Genomic DNA, 17,914 nt, shown 5'->3' with positions numbered 1-17,914 from the left:
AGGGCAGAATAGAGTGTTCATAGACAGGTCTGAGAAAGGTTAGGAGTGTACAGAAGCAAGGGTGAGACCTGTGTGCAAAGGCGGAGGGCAGGAGAGTGTTCAGAGACTGGTCTGAGAGAGGTTAAGAGAGTGTACGGAACCAGGGGTGAGACCTGTGTGCAGAGATGGAAGGCGGGAGAGTGTTCAGTTACAGGTCTGATAGAGGTTAGGAGACCCAGAGGTGAGACCTGTGTGCTGAGACTGAGGGCAGGAGAGTGTTCAGAGACAGGTCTGAGAAAGGTTAGGAGAGTGTACAGAACCAGGGATGAGACCTGTGTGCAAAGACGGAGGGCGGGAGAGTGTTCAGAGACAGGTCTGAGAGAGGTTAGGAGAGTGTACAGAACCAGGGGTGAGACCTGTGTGCAGAGATGGAAGGCGGGAGAGTGTTCAGTTACAGGTCTGATAGAGGTTAGGAGACCTAGGGGTGAGACCTGTGTGCAGAGATGGAAAGCGGGAGAGTGTTCAGAGACAGGTCTGAGAAAGGTTAGGAGAGTGTACCGAGCCAGAGGTGAGACCTGAGTGCAGAGACAGAGAGCAGGAAAGTCTTCAGAGACTGTTTGAGAGAGGTTAGGAGAGTGTACAGAACCAGGGGTGAGACCTGTGTGCAAAGACGAAGGGCGGGAGAGTGTTCAGAGACAGGTCTGAGAAAGATTAGGAAAGTGTACAGAGCCAGAGGTGAGACCTGAGTGCAGAGGTGGAAGGCGGGAGAGTGTTCAGAGACAAGTCTGAGAGAGGTTAGGAGAGTGTACAGAACCAGGGGTGAGACCTGTGTGCAAAGACGAAGGGCGGGAGAGTGTTCAGAGACTGGTTTGAGAGAGGTTAGGAGCGTGCACTCAGTAGCACAGTGAGACAGGGTTGGATTGGGATGAAAAATCGGCCCGGGTACGCGGAAAAAAAAGCGGCCAATATTTGCATATTACCTTTCCTCAAAATACTGTTTCGGCAAAATTTTATTTTAAAAAAAGAGGGGGTCAATAAAAAATTAACTGATTAGTTTACACTGGTAAAACACACTGAAAACAAGTGATGCCACTTCTGCTCAATATGCATACATTAATAGGCAGGCCCAGAGATAGAAGGGAAGTGACACCTCTATGGGAGGTAATGAGCGCCCATCTGCCTCCAGAAAGGCCACTCAGACACCCACTGGGCCACTGGCTGTATCCGGAACAATGCCGAACCACCCCCCCCCCCGTCCCGGACTGCTCAAAAAAGCAGCCCACAGCTGGAACTCGGTCACCGGCCCCTCGGGCATTGTCCGCGTTACCAATCCGACGCTGCAGTGAGACCGCCCGTCTGGGAGGAGAGAGGGGCGCAGATGGAGGACACGCTTCCCATGCTGACTGGGGCCAGGAGGGTGGGCTACAAGAGCCAGAGAGGGGGCTCATCAGGGCAGCCAATGGGAAAGGCCGGGATATAGATGGGGACTCTGAGCTGTATACATGTCAAACCGGACGGAGTCTAGTCCCCAGGTACCAAGAGCCAGAGCTGCCCCACACACCCCAGTGAGATCCCTCCGCCGTGGGCCCTCCCCCCACCCCCTTCCTATCCATCATGCTCCTAAAGTAAACCATGACGTCCCGTGCTCTGCGCAGTGTGAGCCGGCCCGCTGACAGGCCGGGCTGGGCTCATTACCTATATTTACCCAAGCTGGGGCTATCGAGGCCTACCTCACTCACTTCCGGTTACCGAGAGAGGCCCGGATGTCCGAACCAGGGACCGCACCCGAGGGCCGGGTGATAAAAACAATACAACGCATCTCAAACCCACTTGTGTCCGGGCATTTAACCCCTGCCCTGCCAGGGTGTTGGAGTACGACTGGGGATTTTTTATTGTATTCAAACTTTTTTATAGTTTTCATGGAGCTGCCACCGTTCCAAAAGAAAAATACCGACTAATAGTTGGTGTTCAAAGAGTCTGCAACGTCCTGACCGGATTCTAAATAGGACTGTGATAAATTCAGTTTTAACATAACTTTTCTGCTTTTGTTTACAATTCTTATTAGTCGGGGATCTTTGGCTCACCTCTAGAACACACTTAAAAGTGCTTTCTGTTTCTATTTGTTATTTGAAGTAGGTACTCATAAGGGCTACGTGTTTTTTTCTCATTTTTGTACCGGCCAAGACACCAAACACTGATTGTGCCGATGGGAAACCGGTCAGGTAGCAGCCAGAAGTTTTCATAAAGCTCTATATGGCCAGTGGATGCTACAAATTGCTATATAAACATGGAGAAAAAGGCATTGGCAAAGCCACCATTTCTAGCCTATGTAAGACCTATTGGCTTTGCCAATTGTTTTAGCCATGTTGTGCACCAGCGTAGCTGCTGTTCAGCAAGGCAGAAAGATAGTGTCTGAGGAAAGTGGCGTGGAGTGGCATAGAGTGGAATGGCGCAGACAGGAGTGGAGTAGAGTGTCGTACAGTGGAGTGGAGAAGCGTGGAGTGGTGTATAGAGTATTAGAGCATTGTAGAGTGGAGAAATGTAAAATGGTGTAGAGTGGAGTAGTGGCGTAGAGTGGGGTAGAATATAGAAGAGTGTATAGGAGTATTTACTCCTACACTAAAATGGAGTAGTGTCTTGAAGTGGCATTAAGTAGGGTAGAGAAGAGTGTCGTAGAGTGGAGTGTTGTAGAGTTGAGAAGCGTACAGTGTTGTGGAGCAGATTGGTGCAGAGTGGAGAGGAGTAAAGTGGAGCTCGGCCATTGACTGCAATCGTATTCTCGTATTCTGAGCTGCAAACACAGCGCCACGCAACAGTTCTTTCCTGGCTCCTGGGCTGGGGGACAGAGAGTCGCAGGTAGTCTCCCTCGCCGCCTCCCACTACACCGAGGCCGCTGTGGAGGAGGACTACAGTCCCCAGCAGCCCTCCAGTGACCCGCCCACATCCGCCGGAAAGCGCGCCCGGAGGCGCTACTTCAGCAGAGGTTCCCCCGGTGGAGCGGGGGGATCGTATTCTGAGCTGCAAACACAGCGCCACGCAACAGTTCTTTCCTGGCTCCTGGGCTGGGGGACAGAGAGTCGCAGGTAGTCTCCCTCGCCGCCTCCCACTACACCGAGGCCGCTGTGGAGGAGGACTACAGTCCCCAGCAGCCCTCCAGTGACCCGCCCACATCCGCCGGAAAGCGCGCCCGGAGGCGCTACTTCAGCAGAGGTTCCCCCGGTGGAGCGGGGGGATCGTATTCTGAGCTGCAAACACAGCGCCACGCAACAGTTCTTTCCTGGCTCCTGGGCTGGGGGACAGAGAGTCGCAGGTAGTCTCCCTCGCCGCCTCCCACTACACCGAGGCCGCTGTGGAGGAGGACTACAGTCCCCAGCAGCCCTCCAGTGACCCGCCCACATCCGCCGGAAAGCGCGCCCGGAGGCGCTACTTCAGCAGAGGTTGCCCCGGTGGAGCGGGGGGATCGTATTCTGAGCTGCAAACACAGCGCCACGCAACAGTTCTTTCCTGTCTCCTGGGCTGGGGGACAGAGAGTCGCAGGTAGTCTCCCTCGCCGCCTCCCACTACACCGAGGCCGCTGTGGAGGAGGACTACAGTCCCCAGCAGCCCTCCAGTGACCCGCCCACATCCGCCGGAAAGCGCGCCCGGAGGCGCTACTTCAGCAGAGGTTCCCCCCGCGTCGCCGGGCTGAGCCCGGGCAGAGGGCGGGCCGTCTGTGGCCGTCAGGGGACGACGAGGGACGGGACGGGCAACCCCCCTTGGCCCCAGCGCCTGCATCGGTGAATAGACCCAGGTATTGTATTACCTGTTTGCGCAGGGAAGCTGGACAGGGTACTGAATCCCTTTGAAAAACAGCAGTTTTACCCTTGACATCAGGGGAATTATGTCCACTCATCCCAACACTCGCTCTGCTGGGAATAAATCAAACAAAAAACCCACCCCTAAACCAACTCGGGGGGAAACTATGAAGGAGGGCGCCCTTGCAAATGGGAAGAAACCAACTGCAATCGACTTAATGCTAAAGAAAGTGACTGGCGAAATTGAACGCATGGAAAGGAGTTTATCCTCCTCTCCTAACCTTAACGCCATCATTCAAACACCCTATAGAGATGTCTTATTAGTAGATAGCCCAAATACTCAGGGCAGTGCATCCCAAACAACCAATGATATAGAGGACGTCTCCTGTGCACAAATCACAGGCGTAGAAATCTCTGAGCTTAATGACATGCCCAGTAGGAAAAAAAGGAAGCGCTTGGGGAGAAATAAGGGACATCAGAGACAGCGGAAAGAACTACCAAGAGACAACTCTCTATCATGCACCCAAGAGCACACAATAGCAGCAAATGACTCTCAAGTAGAATCCGCACCACCAGGGTGGATTGACACGGTAGTTTTGGATTTGAAAATACAGCTAGAATCTTTCATCACGACACAATTAAAGCCTATTATAAGTAAGGTGGATAAAATAATGTGTGAGCTCACCAAACTATCTAAAGCCCTAGAGCACACACTTACAAAAACTCCACTTGCTTCACCCCATTCAACTGAGGTAACCACAAATGATAAGGCAGACTCAAAGAGAGCACAAAATAACAATTGTGTCAGTCACTCCCACCAAGAAATAGTCCAGGTTCATGAGGCCCCCAAAATTGCCCAAAACCCTAAAGGGGGTACTAACGATAACTCCAGAGGAAGACACAATCAAGGTGTAAGTAATACACAAAGAGAGAAACCGATCCCTCAACCTTTAATGCAATGGAGACAGGACGATCGTACCCAGAGGGAAGGGAATTATAATAACTGTTATACAGACCCTGATCCCTTTTATAACAACAATGCTCCACACATAGATCTCCCCCCCGAGGAGTGTCCTTTTGTAGTTATTTTTGCAGGGGTCCCGGAAATTAGGCCTAATGAGAGAGAAACCCATTATCAACTGCTCACCAAAATTTCCAAGTGGCTGAATATCCATAGACCCTTAAGCATGGGGGAGAGAGGAGAGATAGCAAGTGTAAGAAGGGCAAGCTGGATTGGGGGAAGGAATAAAGACATTAGAGGTGATTGCATAGTTGCACACTTCACGGACACTAGTCTGGCTGAGTACATTCTGAAGAACTCCAATAGGAACCAAACAAGTACCATTTGTGCACTCCCACTCGGGTATTTTTACCCTAGATCCAGGAATAATAATAATAATTATGGGGGTGACGAGGGAGGGTGGACGCGGGTTAGAGCGCAGCGCCCACACAGACCGAGACTAGCAAGCCGCCCTGAACAGCCCTATCCCCCCAGAGATTGCGCACAATGGACAAATAGATTTGCCCCATTTCAATCATTAGAAGATATTGATTGACTCACACCCACAGAAATCACTAGCGCAGTAAGCCTGGCTACCAGTGGTTGCTCTGGCCTAGACTCATGGGGCACAGGTGGGACTGAGGAAAGTACCCAATCTGGGAGATTGGACTTACCACGGAGGCAGAGGGGAACCAATTCATCCAATTTCGATCTACCTATAGCTGGGGAGGACAGTTTAACTTTGACTCCCACAACAAAAGGCAAGGACAAGATGGAGGGTTTGACCATCCTTTCTTGGAATATTGCAGGGTTAGAAGTCAAATTTAAAAGTAAGGAATGGGTAGAATTTATAAAATCCTTCCATGTCATAGCACTCCAAGAAACTTGGGCAAAGGATTCAGGCCCATGTCAATTGGAGGGCTACAAGTGTTTTTTCAGACCCGCACAAGGAACAAACTCGGGTAGGGCAAAAGGAGGCCTAGTAGTCTATGTGGACTTAGATCTGAAAGGTACCTGGTCTTACCCAGATTGTTCCTCAGACAACATACAAACAGTTAGACTTCTCCACAAGGGGGAGAGTCTACTGTTAGTAAACTTTTATAACTCCGGCCCAGTGGAAGGGAAATTTCCAATATTAGCGGAGCTGGAAGGCAGACTAAATGAGGAACTAGAGCAAAGGACGAAGGGGCCAGAACCAACTGTTCTGTTAATGGGTGATTTTAATTGTCATTTATGCCCCAAATTACTCCCTCCAACTCCTGACTGGTCAGCTTGCCCATTAGAAAAGGGCCCCCACTTTTCTCATTGCAAAGAGGGAACAACTCTGATGAAGTTATTAGAAGACTTTGCCCTCAGTCATGTCATGGACTTAGCTGCTCTCAATGTAGGCGAATCCCTAACACCAACATTTAAGGGCAGAGGGGGGGGGTCTATAATAGATTACATAATGATCTCAACTAGAGCAAGAGATCAGATCTTAAATACCTGGACAGAGTGGAGCCCCCACAGTGATCATAATCCCATTATAATAGAACTCAAAGGGAATGATTTAACCAAAAAAGACCCAGGGTTGATTCATCAATCTGAAATTCAACCAGTAGACCAAGGAAGACGCTTAAGGTGGTCAGTGATCAACCCCCAGGAATTTTATGTCAAATTAGTGGATGAAGGGAAAGCCCACATAGAGACCTGTTTAGAACACACCTCAGAGGACAAAGGAGTAGTAGAGGCGTTTGAGAACTTGACTAAAATAATCGAGAGACTCCTAACAACCAAGAAGCCCCCAACGCAGTCATCTTCACCAAGATGGTTTGATTCTATCTGTTCCAAAGCGCTAAGAGATCTAAAACTGAGCCTGAAAAAAACCCCAAGGGACAAGGTAGAAATTGCTCGCTGCAGAAAAAACTACAAAAATCAATTAAAGATCAGGAAAGGGACCCTTCAAAAAGAAGTATGGGCAGACCTTAGGGAGGCTGGTGAGAACAAAGACTATGCCCAGTTCTGGAAAATTATAAATAGACCTTGCTTCCACGACTCAAACTCTCCAGTCATCAGCTCTAACATCTTACCAGAACACTGGATTGCTCATTTCAAATCCCTGTATAATCAACAGGAGATGGACACTGGTGACGGAATATGGAGGGGACCAAGGGCAGATAAATTTGAACTATCGTTGGATGAAGTTCGCAAAGCAATTTTAGGCCTAACACGCAACAAAGCACCGGGCCCGGATGGGACCCCCCCGGATCTTTTTCTTAGCAACACTGAGCTATGGGTTCCAATGGTAACAAGAGTTTTGAATGCAGCAATTAAAACGGGTCTGCCGAGATCATGGTCCACTGCGGTGATTGTCCCTATTTACAAAAAAGGCTGTAGGGACAGCCCGCAGTGTTATCGACCAATCTCGCTCATTGACGTCTCCGCCAAGGTATTAGGAAGGGCACTCCTCAATCGACTAATAGATTGGACTGACACCAATAACACCCTGGTGGACACCCAGTATGGGTTCAGAACAGGCAGGTCAACCACCGACCAATGCCTTAACCTATACCTGATCACTGCTAAGTATACCAAGACGTCTGAAGGCACCATGTATATGGGGTTTATGGACTTAGCAGCAGCTTTTGACAATGTCAACAGAGCCAAACTCTGGATACTTATGTCTAACCTAGGCATTGACCCGGATCTCATTAACATTTTAAGGGAGCTACATTGGAACACCACTGCCAAGGTCCGCTACAGTGCGGGGGGGGTGAGCACTGATCCCTTCCCGTGCTCGGGCGGGGTGAGACAGGGGTGTATCCTGGCGCCATTCTTGTTCTCCCTCTACATAAATGGCCTGGAGAATGACCTCGTTGCACTGGGAACTGACTGTCCTAAGGTGGGCACGCGTCATCTGCCAGTGCTTTTGTATGCCGATGACGCGGTGCTCCTAGCCCGAACAGCTGTTGGTCTGCAACTTTTAATCAAGGGTTTCGCGGATTTCATGAGGAATTTGGATCTCTCCGTCAACATGAAAAAATCATTCATTATGATAGCGGGGAAGAAACCACAAAAGAAATTTGTATTCAAACTGGGGGATCAGGTCCTGGACACTGTCAAAACATTCCCATACCTGGGCCTTCTATTTGACGATAAGTTAAACTTTGTCCCGCTGATTGAGGAGAGGGCAAGGAGACTAGTGTCAGCTAATGGGGCTATACTGAGCTTTGCACGTCGAATGGGTCGTTGGTCACCAGAACAGGTGATGACTTTGTATAGATCAGTTAGTATTTCCAAGACCATCTATGGAGCAGAAGTGTGGGGCTGCAGAGAGGCACAACTAATTCAAAGTGAGGAAGACAAATTTTTAAAAAAACTGTTAAAACTTCCGCCGAGCATCACTGCAGCAATTACTCATGAAGAGCTGGGAATCACATATATTGCTGACATTATCAGACTGAGACCTATACTGGCCTGGCTCAAAATTTGGACAAATCCAAATGCAGGACTATCCAGACAGATCATCCAGGATTGTTTGTCGAAAGAGAAATGTCTTCAAATCCCATGGCTGAAATATGTTAAAGACACTCTGGGGGATATTGATGAACAAATGCTATTCCTGGACCCCTCCAGGGTGGACATATACTCCAGACACTATGTTCAAAGCTCATTGTTGGACAAATTTAATGGCAGGAGGAAGGAGTTGGATTTAGCTAAATCCTCGGCAGTTGCCCACTCCCTTGTCTCTAATCAAGCTGGCATGGAACCATACCTCTTTTTATTGTACAGTCACCACGAGAGGTTTTTAATGACTCGTTTTAGGCTCAATTTGTTGCATCATATTTTAGCTTATCCATCAGGTTTCACTCAAACAATTGAGCAGAAGGGTGCCTGCGGCTGCGACAATAGGTCTCCGCAGGACACCCTTCATTTTGTATTATTGTGTCCTTTTTATAAAACACCGCGCCAAAGATTTTTAGTAAATGTCTTAAAGGTCTCAAATATTATCCATGCTAAACCTGCCTTATTGTTCTTGCAAAGAGCCGCTGAAACGCGAACCTTATTCGCTGTTATAAGTTTCCTCAAAATTGCTTTTAAATTGAGAAACACAAGGGAATGATGAAGGGTGGGTTAGGGAGGTACGGGAAATATTATTATAATACGGGGTCTCGTATCACTGTTGATCACAGGTTTTTATCTTTTACAAAAACCTAACTTTTTTATTTGGATAAACTTTCTCTCTGTCTACTTTTTTAACAATTGTGACGTTGCTCAGAATGTTCTTTTTGTGATTACATATTATGATTATTATGTATTTTCATGATGGTTTTTAACCTTCGAAACAAATAAATGAACTGAACTGAGTGGAGAAATGTAAAATGGTGTAGAGTGGAGTAGTGGCGTAGAGTGGGGTAGAATATAGAAGAGTGTATAGGAGTATTTACTCCTACACTAAAATGGAGTAGTGTCTTGAAGTGGCATTAAGTAGGGTAGAGAAGAGTGTCGTAGAGTGGAGTGTTGTAGAGTTGAGAAGCGTACAGTGTTGTGGAGCAGATTGGTGCAGAGTGGAGAGGAGTAAAGTGGTGACAAGTGGAGTAAAGTGGCATAGAGTGAAGTAGAGTGTTGTGGAGTAGTCTAGAGTTGAGTAAAGTAGAGTGATGTATAGTGGAGGGGCATAAAGGGGAGTAGAGTGTTATGGAGTGGCGTAGAGTGAAGTAACTGTGTGGAGTGGCGTAGACTGTCAAAGTAGAGGGACGTAGAGTGAAGTTGAGTGACGTAGAATGGAGTAGTGTCATGGAGCGGTGTGGAGTGGTATAGAGGGGAGTGGTGTACAGTGGAGTGTGGTAGTGTCGTGGAGTGACTTAGAGTAGAGTGGAGTGGCGTACAGTGTCGTGGGGTGGCGTAGAGTGAAGTTGAGTGGCGTAGAATGGAGTAGTGTCATGGAGTGGTATAGAGTGGAGTGGTATAGAGTGGAATGGTGTACAGTGGAGTGTGGTAGTGACGTGGAGTGACAGAGTAGAGTGGAGTGGCGTACAGTGTCATGGGGTGGCGTAGAGTGAAGTTGAGTGTCGTAGAATGGAGTAGTGTCATGAAGCGGTGTGGAGTGGTATAGAGTGGAGTGGTGTACAGTGGAGTGTGGTAGTGTCGTGGAGTGACTTAGAGTAGAGTGGAGTGGCGTACAGTGTCGTGGGGTGGCGTAGAGTGAAGTTGAGTGGCGTAGAATGGAGTAGTGTCATGGAGTGGTATAGAGTGGAGTGGTATAGAGTGGAGTGGTGTACAGTGGAGTGTGGTAGTGACGTGGAGTGACAGAGTAGAGTGGAGTGGCGTACAGTGTCATGGGGTGGCGTAGAGTGAAGTTGAGTGTCGTAGTATGGAGTAGTGTCATGAAGCGGTGTGGAGTGGTATAGAGTGGAGTGGTGTACAGTGGAATGTGGTAGTGTCGTGGAGTGACTTAGAGTAGAGTGGCGTACAGTGTAATAGGGTGGCATAGAGTGAAGTTGAGTGGCGTAGAATGGAGTAGTGTCATGGAGTGGTATAGAGTGGAGTGGTATAGAGTGGAGTGGTGTACAGTGGAGTGGGATAGTGTAGTGAAGTGACTTAGAGTAGAGTGGAGTGGCGTACAGTCGAGAACATTGCTGTGGAATAGAGTTGAGTATAGTGGAGTAGCGTAGAGCAGAGTGTCGGAGAGTGGTGTAGAGTGGAGTGGCATAGAGTGTCTTAGATTGGAGTGTCGCAGAGTGGAGTATGTATGGTGTCGTAACGCACTGCCATTACAGAAAACACATTTTCAATTGAAATTACCATTACATTTGCACAGACATACAGTTTTACTGATAAAACAATACAGCGCACCACGACGATGTGTGGAAATTAGCATCACCTATTGTATTGACTTATTTTGATCGTATTTAAATATTTGTTTTCACCCCACTGTAGAATTACAAGAAATGTGCTTCATTTCTGTTTTGCTTATTCTGATATATTCTGAAATATTTGTATAGTTCATTTACTGTCATTTACATTTTGTTGTGTGCTAGAAAAATAAAACATACTACAGCCTTACTTTTTACACCCCATTCCCTCAAAGATTGTCATATAAATCCTCTCGCTTCGCGGTCAAAGAAAGAAAAGTGAACACCAAGCTCCCTCAGAAGACAGAGCCTAACATTCGACCTTTGTCTTTGAATGCACAGAAAACGTGACAAGATAAAAACAAAATGTAAGGGACTATGTATGGCTCAGTCACTTCTGAACTTCAGCATGGTTATTTTGGGGGTGCTGTAGCACCCTAACTCCCCTACTTCCAGTGCCTATAAAATGGGCGTGAAAGTGAGGAAGAGGATTGTTTATGTTATACTATAAGTAAAGGGCACTGAGCAGAATAAACAATTTCATGGACAGAACATTGTCTCTCACAAGTGTGCGAGATTGATCAACTGGTAGTGGCACAGATAAGAAGGATCAGTCAAGCAGAATGATAGGAGGCAGGAAACCTTTTCGGAGAAACACAGCACATTACTGGTGTGAACTAGCATACAGGGGAGAGAAATAAAAACTCGTACTCTTGTGGCGTGCCTCGTGAAAAAGAAAAAAAAAGAGTTCGCAGAAATTGAGCACTCATGGAAGAGTACAAGGAGCCAGGCAGAGAGGCGGCAAACAGGCTATGCTCCTCAGGAGGGACAAAGACATGTAGGACAGCCTAAAGCAAATAAAGCCAGAATAGAGAAAGCAAGCAAATGTGAGTTACAGAACACAAAGCCAATGGTAAGCAATGGCGGGAATGCACTCCTAGGAAAGCTTTCAGCATGTCTATATATGTCTTTGCAGCCAGACAGCTGTGCTATCTGGTAGGCTTCAACCTAACAAGTAGAGACAGGATGAAAAGTCATTCAATCCTAAATGGTCAGTGGAGTTTAAAATGGTGGGTCTGCCGTTGTTTGCAAAGTGGTCTGGCATTAGTTTCATGGCGCGGCAGTAACTGGATTGGATGTCCTTATTCCCTGATCAGGAGTGGGTCAAATGGGGTGCAGTACGTACCTGGAGTGATAATACCTCCAAATGTGAGTTTTCGTTTAGAGAATGGGGAATTACCCAGGTAACTGGGGGTTTTTTTGTACTAAATTCCATATTTATCAGATTTTTTGCATTTTTTCTGTCCCTGGTAAAAATTTGGTAGGTTTAATCCCCACTAAAGGTGGGTGAGCCACTGATAGCTCCAGTCAGGCTTGAGCCTGAAGCCTGGCTCTGGCTCAGCTCCAGGTCCTGTTGGAACCTCAAGCCCATAACAAGCCGAGCTCTCATGCGGATTCTGCCCGCCGCCCTCGCGCTACCCACAATGTCGCATTATGACCAGTGGTGCTGACTTTGGAACTGGAGAGCAAGATTTGAGTCTCAGCTCAACATCCTGTGATTTGGGGCAAATCACTTAATCTCCACGTGCCTAAAAATATGAATGTAAGTAACCCTGTGTAATGTATGTAGTGTTCCTGGAAAGCGCTCCAATACCTTTGGGTCCAGTTCGCTCTCTATAAAAACTGCACAAAGAGGTACGAAGACTCAACCAGGGCCGGACTGGGAACCAAAACCGGCCCTTGCAAAGTGCTTGGCCGGCCCTCCCGGGGCTTGGGGGTGCCGCCGAGCTCTTTGCCAGGGCCGGTTTTCGGCAGATTTGGTTACAGGGCCTATTTTGCAGCTATGCTGTAAAAAACGGCCCTGTAACACAAACAGCCCCCAGGGGCCCAAAACCGGCCCCCACCCTTGCGGCCCACCGGGGGATTGCCCGGTGCCCGCTACGGCCTGTCCGGCCCTGGACTCAACGAATGGAAAGACAAACAGATACCCATTTAACCTCTGATTTGTGGAAATTGACTCCAGAAAACTTGGATAAATCGCAGTTTCCCTGCTTAAACTGGGTGCACTTAGCCAAATATATTATTTCACCAAACTCATTTTTCTTCATACTTGTGTATGAAAGCACTTTCAAATCTGCGAGTTCAGAATACCAGCTGTATAAAACCTATTGTGTTTTGATTTATTAGAGTAAAGTTGCTCTATACAAAACTGGGCCACGTGCAGGTTTCCCTCGAGAACTGTTTTGCCCCTTGGTTCCATTATGGCACTGTCCCCATCGTGGGGGGGGGGGGGGGGGGGGGGGGTTCAGGAGTAGTTCTAAGTTAAAAAACTATCACTTTTAATAAGTACTTCTCAGTGGAGTGCTAGAATGTGACATGTTAATATCAAAACTTCCACACGTTAAAGAAATACACTTTTTTGAATCTTAAAGAGAGTTTATCTATATTTTACGTGATGTTTGTTGTATGATTTACATAGCAAACATTTTCAGGGCTGGGCTCGTGCACGGGCTCTGTGATCCGAGCCAGTCCCTTGGCTCGCCTCGGCTCTCCCTGGTCATTTCTTGGCTCGCCCACCTCTAATTCCTACTCAAACAGGGGTTTTACGCAGCGATCGGAATTCAACAGCCGCCCATTATGGGGATGAAAGGCAGCGAAGCAAGTGGTCTTCTTACCCAAGTTAAGAGCACTGCTTTATCGACCCCAGAAGGATGAGAGACTGCAAGTTTTATGCAGACTCTGCGGTGACCGTGAGTCCTCCGCTGCTAAAAACCTTGAGGCACAAGGTAGCATGAGTTGCCTCATGTGAGAAAATAACTACTTGTGGGGTTAAGCACCTTAAAATCTTTACTTTTGATTAAACAGCACAGCCAGCCTATGGGTGTGGTCTGAATGAAGGGGGCGCATTAGACCCCAGGCTGCTCACAGTCATCTGTTCACCAGGAGCTGCAGCTAGGCATCGCCTCTGGGTCTCTGCTCCGCCGCTTGAACCTGTCTAGAGCCTATTGAACGGCGTGCAGGCCTCCTGGGGACTCAGAAATATATTTACAAAAATAAGTCTTCAATAAAGGCTGCCATACATTGGCATTCACTCATCTCCCAGTGAACCTCAGACGCTCCCCGACCCTGCACACGTTCAGGAAAGACCTCAAGACCTGGCTCTTCGACTGACCCGGAGCTGCCCCCCCCTACACACAGCGCCTTGAGACCCTCACGGGTGAGTAGCGCGCTTTACAAACCCCTGATTGATTGATTGATCGATCTTCTGTTCTACGGCCAAAGCAACTTCCCTTAATCCAAATCAGCACTTAATTACCACCAGCAGCTTTTATATTTCGAATTTGTATAAGTGCATAAAAGGTAGAAAGGACCAGTCAGGTCCTCATCTGAGGCGAGCTTCCAAACACCCCAGGCCTCCCAGCGCCTATGCTGCTGCCCTGTCTGCAAGCCTGAAGTGTTTATTGACAGAAGCACACAGGGAATGTCGAGTTATTCTCACACACAGGGCGGGCTGCCACACGTATTTCTTTTGGCAATAAAAAGGTTGGAGGCTGTGGGCGGAATGCGGATCCCCGCATAGACCTTGGCTACAACAACATTAAGCATTGATAGGCAGCACAACAGTCGCTGGATTCCCTATGCCGCTTCCAATGCTGTGCATTAAAAGACCAACTCGTGGCATTCATTGGCTACCCACAGATCTGTGCAGATCTGTGCAGCAGGCGCTCAGCTCGCTGAGCTATCTTCGTAGCCGAAGGCTGCCTTTCCAGGAGTCAAGTAGCCCAGAGTGGGGAGACTTCTCAAAGTGGCGAGTCCTGACCTTAGGGAGGTCAGGCGGAGGTCAGCACGGGGTCACCAGCAGGCGTCAGCAGCAGGTGCTATCCGCACGGTTCCTTTATGACGAATGTTATTTTTGAGGTAGGGTGGCCAGAAATAGACATGTTGCCGTCACGTTTTTTCTCAAGTTGGAGTTGCTACTCCGTGAATTCTTTTTTTCACTTTTTTTTTCTGAAGCAGTAATAAACTCTTGCTTGAGTTGGAAACTTGCCCTATTAAGGAAATGCTCGCTGATCACGTGACAGCCTGGGCTCAGGCCAGAGCCGGAGCACAGACGATAAACAAGGCAGAGAAGCCAGGGCGCTACGGAGAACACACGCCGGAAGTGGGGTTATGTCCCCGAAATATTGATCAATCTTGCATCTTTCCTCCTAAAGTGCTTTCTTTTTAACTACCTCCTATCTCACTTAGGTCCTTTTCTCTCCCTTTCATTGCCCTGAGTTATTTACTATAATTGTTGTTGCCTTCACAATTTCTGCCTCTTATATTTCAATATTTTTTCTCTGCATTTCCATTCCCTTTTTGTGCTTGGCAATATTTCTCACTACAGCTTTCACCATTTTTCGCTTCGTTTCTCTTTTGCGTTCCTTCACCTTCATCCTCACGCTTTCTTTCCTGGTGTTTGTGCGCGCCTTCACCTCCATCCTCACGCTTTCTTTCCTGGTGTTTGTGCGTGCCTTCACCTCCATCCTCATGCTTTCTTTCCTGGTGTTTGTGCGCGCGCCTTCACCTTCATCCTCACGCTTTCTTTCCTGGTGTTTGTGCGTGCCTTCACCTTCATCCTCTCGCTTTCTTTCCTGGTGTTTGTGCGTGCCTTCACCTTCATCCTCACGCTTTCTTTCCTGGTGTTTGTGCGCGCCTTCACCTCCATCCTCACGCTTTCTTTTCTGGTGTTTGTGCGTGCCTTCACCTTCATCCTCACGCTTTCTTTCCTGGTGTTTGTGCGTGCCTTCACCTTCATCCTCTCGCTTTCTTTCCTGGTGTTTGTGCGTGCCTTCACCTTCATCCTCACGCTTTCTTTCCTGGTGTTTGTGCGCGCCTTCACCTTCATCCTCATGCTTTCTTTCCTGGTGTTTGTGCGCGCCTTCACCCTCACGCTTTTTTCCTGGTGTTTGTGCGTGCCTTCACCTTCATCCTCACGCTTTCTTTCCTGGTGTTTGTGCGCGCCTTCACCTTCATCCTCACGCTTTCTTTCCTGGTGTTTGTGCGCGCATTTACCTTCATCCTCACGCTTTCTTTCCTGGTGTTTGTGCGCGCATTCACCTTCATCCTCACACTTTCTTTCCTGGTGTTTGTGCGTGCCTTCACCTTCATCCTCTCGCTTTCTTTCCTGGTGTTTGTGCGTGCCTTCACCTTCATCCTCACGCTTTCTTTCCTGGTGTTTGTGCGCGCCTTCACCTCCATCCTCACGCTTTCTTTTCTGGTGTTTGTGCGTGCCTTCACCTTCATCCTCACGCTTTCTTTCCTGGTGTTTGTGCGTGCCTTCACCTTCATCCTCACGCTTTCTTTCCTGGTGTTTGTGCGCGCATTCACCTTCATCCTCACGCTTTCTTTCCTGGTGTTTGTGCGCGCCTTCACCTTCATCCTCACGCTTTCTTTCCTGGTGTTTGTGCGCGCCTTCACCCTCACGCTTTCTTTCCTGGTGTTTGTGCGTGCCTTCACCTTCATCCTCACGCTTTCTTTCCTGGTGTTTGTGCGCGCCTTCACCTTCATCCTCACGCTTTCTTTCCTGGTGTTTGTGCGCGCATTTACCTTCATCCTCACACTTTCTTTCCTGGTGTTTGTGCGCGCCTTCACCTTCATCCTCACGCTTTCTTTCCTGGTGTTTGTGCGCGCCTTCACCTTCATCCTCACGCTTTCTTTCCTGGTGTTTGTGCGCGCCTTCACCTTCATCCTCACACTTTCTTTCCTGGTGTTTGTGCGTGCCTTCACCTTCATCCTCACGCTTTCTTTCCTGGTGTTTGTGCGCGCCTTCACCTTCATCCTCACGATTTCTTTCCTGGTGTTTGTGCGTGCCTTCACCTTTATCCTCACGCTTTCTTTCCTGGTGTTTGTGCGTGCCTTCACCTTCATCCTCACGCTTTCTTTCCTGGTGTTTGTGCGTGCCTTCACCTTCATCCTCACGCTTTCTTTCCTGGTGTTTGTGCGCGCCTTCACCTTCATCCTCATGCTTTCTTTCCTGGTGTTTGTGCGCGCCTTCACCTTCATCCTCACGCTTTCTTTCCTGGTGTTTGTGCGTGCCTTCACCTTCATCCTCACGCTTTCTTTCCTGGTGTTTGTGCGTGCTTTCACCTTCATCCTCATGCTTTCTTTCCTGGTGTTTGTGCGTGCTTTCACCTTCATTCTCACGCTTTCTTTCCTCATGTTTGTGCGCTCCTGTTTTTAGGTCGAGCCTAGTTGCCAGCGCATGCGCTGTCTGTTGCAATACATATGTTTGGTTCTGAGGCATATACAGGGACCCATTGTTTACCATTGGTTGGTTTTCCTTTCACTCCCACTTACCTGCTTCTTATTTGTGCCCCAGCTTGTCAAGCTTGTGCTTGTCCTTCCTTAGGCCTGGGCAAAGTTCCACGTTGTGACAAAAAAAAAGTTCAGCAAGCTGCGGAGTGCATTAGATCATCCCGTTCGTGCTGATTTTTAACGTCAGCAGTTTGTCCCCCACTGGAAAATCAGCACAAACTGCACCATGCGCAGCGCAAGAGGGCACTGCTCCTTTCTGCCTACTCGAGCGGCACCTTTCTCAACGTGAATGGAAGGTTTCTCAAACGCGAGCAGTCGCGGCAATCCGCGGCTGCCCGCATTGACAAATCTCACCAGGAGGTGGTCTGCAGTAAGATTTTCCACGCTCGCCAAATTAACGTTGGCGAGCGAGGAAAAAACTTGGGAGCGGAGTTTTTCAGATCTCCACGCGCTAGGCGGAGTGTGGAGTGGGAAAAACTCCGCAAGCGGAGCGAAACTTCACGTCCAGGCCTACTTCCCATAAAGCGTTTCCTCTTTACCATCTCTTTGATGGGCTAACATCTCTGCTTCTACTGCTTTCTATTTAAGCACTACTTTTTTTTCCTTGTGTTAAGCACTCCATGAATGCATGCGTTTATTAGCTGCCTGCCTTTTACTTCTCTTGCTCTGCACTCCATGTTTCTTTCTGTTGTTGAACCCGCCAGCTCCTCCCCATAGCTTCCCCGCATCCTCCGCGTTGCTTCCCTCGCCTGCGCCCGTCTTGATGCTTTCCTGTATGTTGCTTCTGCCTCTCCTCTTGCCCTAACTCTTGTTGCTTCTGCGTCCCGTGTTGCGTCTGCACCCCCACCTTTCCCCACGTTTAGTTACAGATCCAAATTTGACCAAGAACTAGAAAGAAAAAAAAGCGCCCATGTCATTTCGTATGCATGTAGTGCCAAAGGTTGTTTTGGTTTTACAAACTTTAGCCATGCTGCACAGTATCAGAGATGCTTTGCGGCCTGACTAAAAAC

The 17,914-nt window shown here is 48.4% G+C and overlaps 1 protein-coding gene across 1 annotated transcript in view; it reads left to right on the top strand.

The window, feature by feature from the left end:
* The window catches only part of SLC2A4 (solute carrier family 2 member 4), a 183,343-nt gene that overhangs the window by 117,671 nt on the left and 47,758 nt on the right, over positions 1 to 17,914 (top strand). The window lies entirely within an intron of this gene.

The sequence above is a fragment of the Triturus cristatus genome, chromosome 12, assembly GCF_964204655.1.
Source record: "Triturus cristatus chromosome 12, aTriCri1.1, whole genome shotgun sequence".
Lineage (NCBI taxonomy): Eukaryota > Metazoa > Chordata > Amphibia > Caudata > Salamandridae > Triturus > Triturus cristatus.
This window is presented reverse-complemented; position numbering and strand designations above follow the sequence as displayed.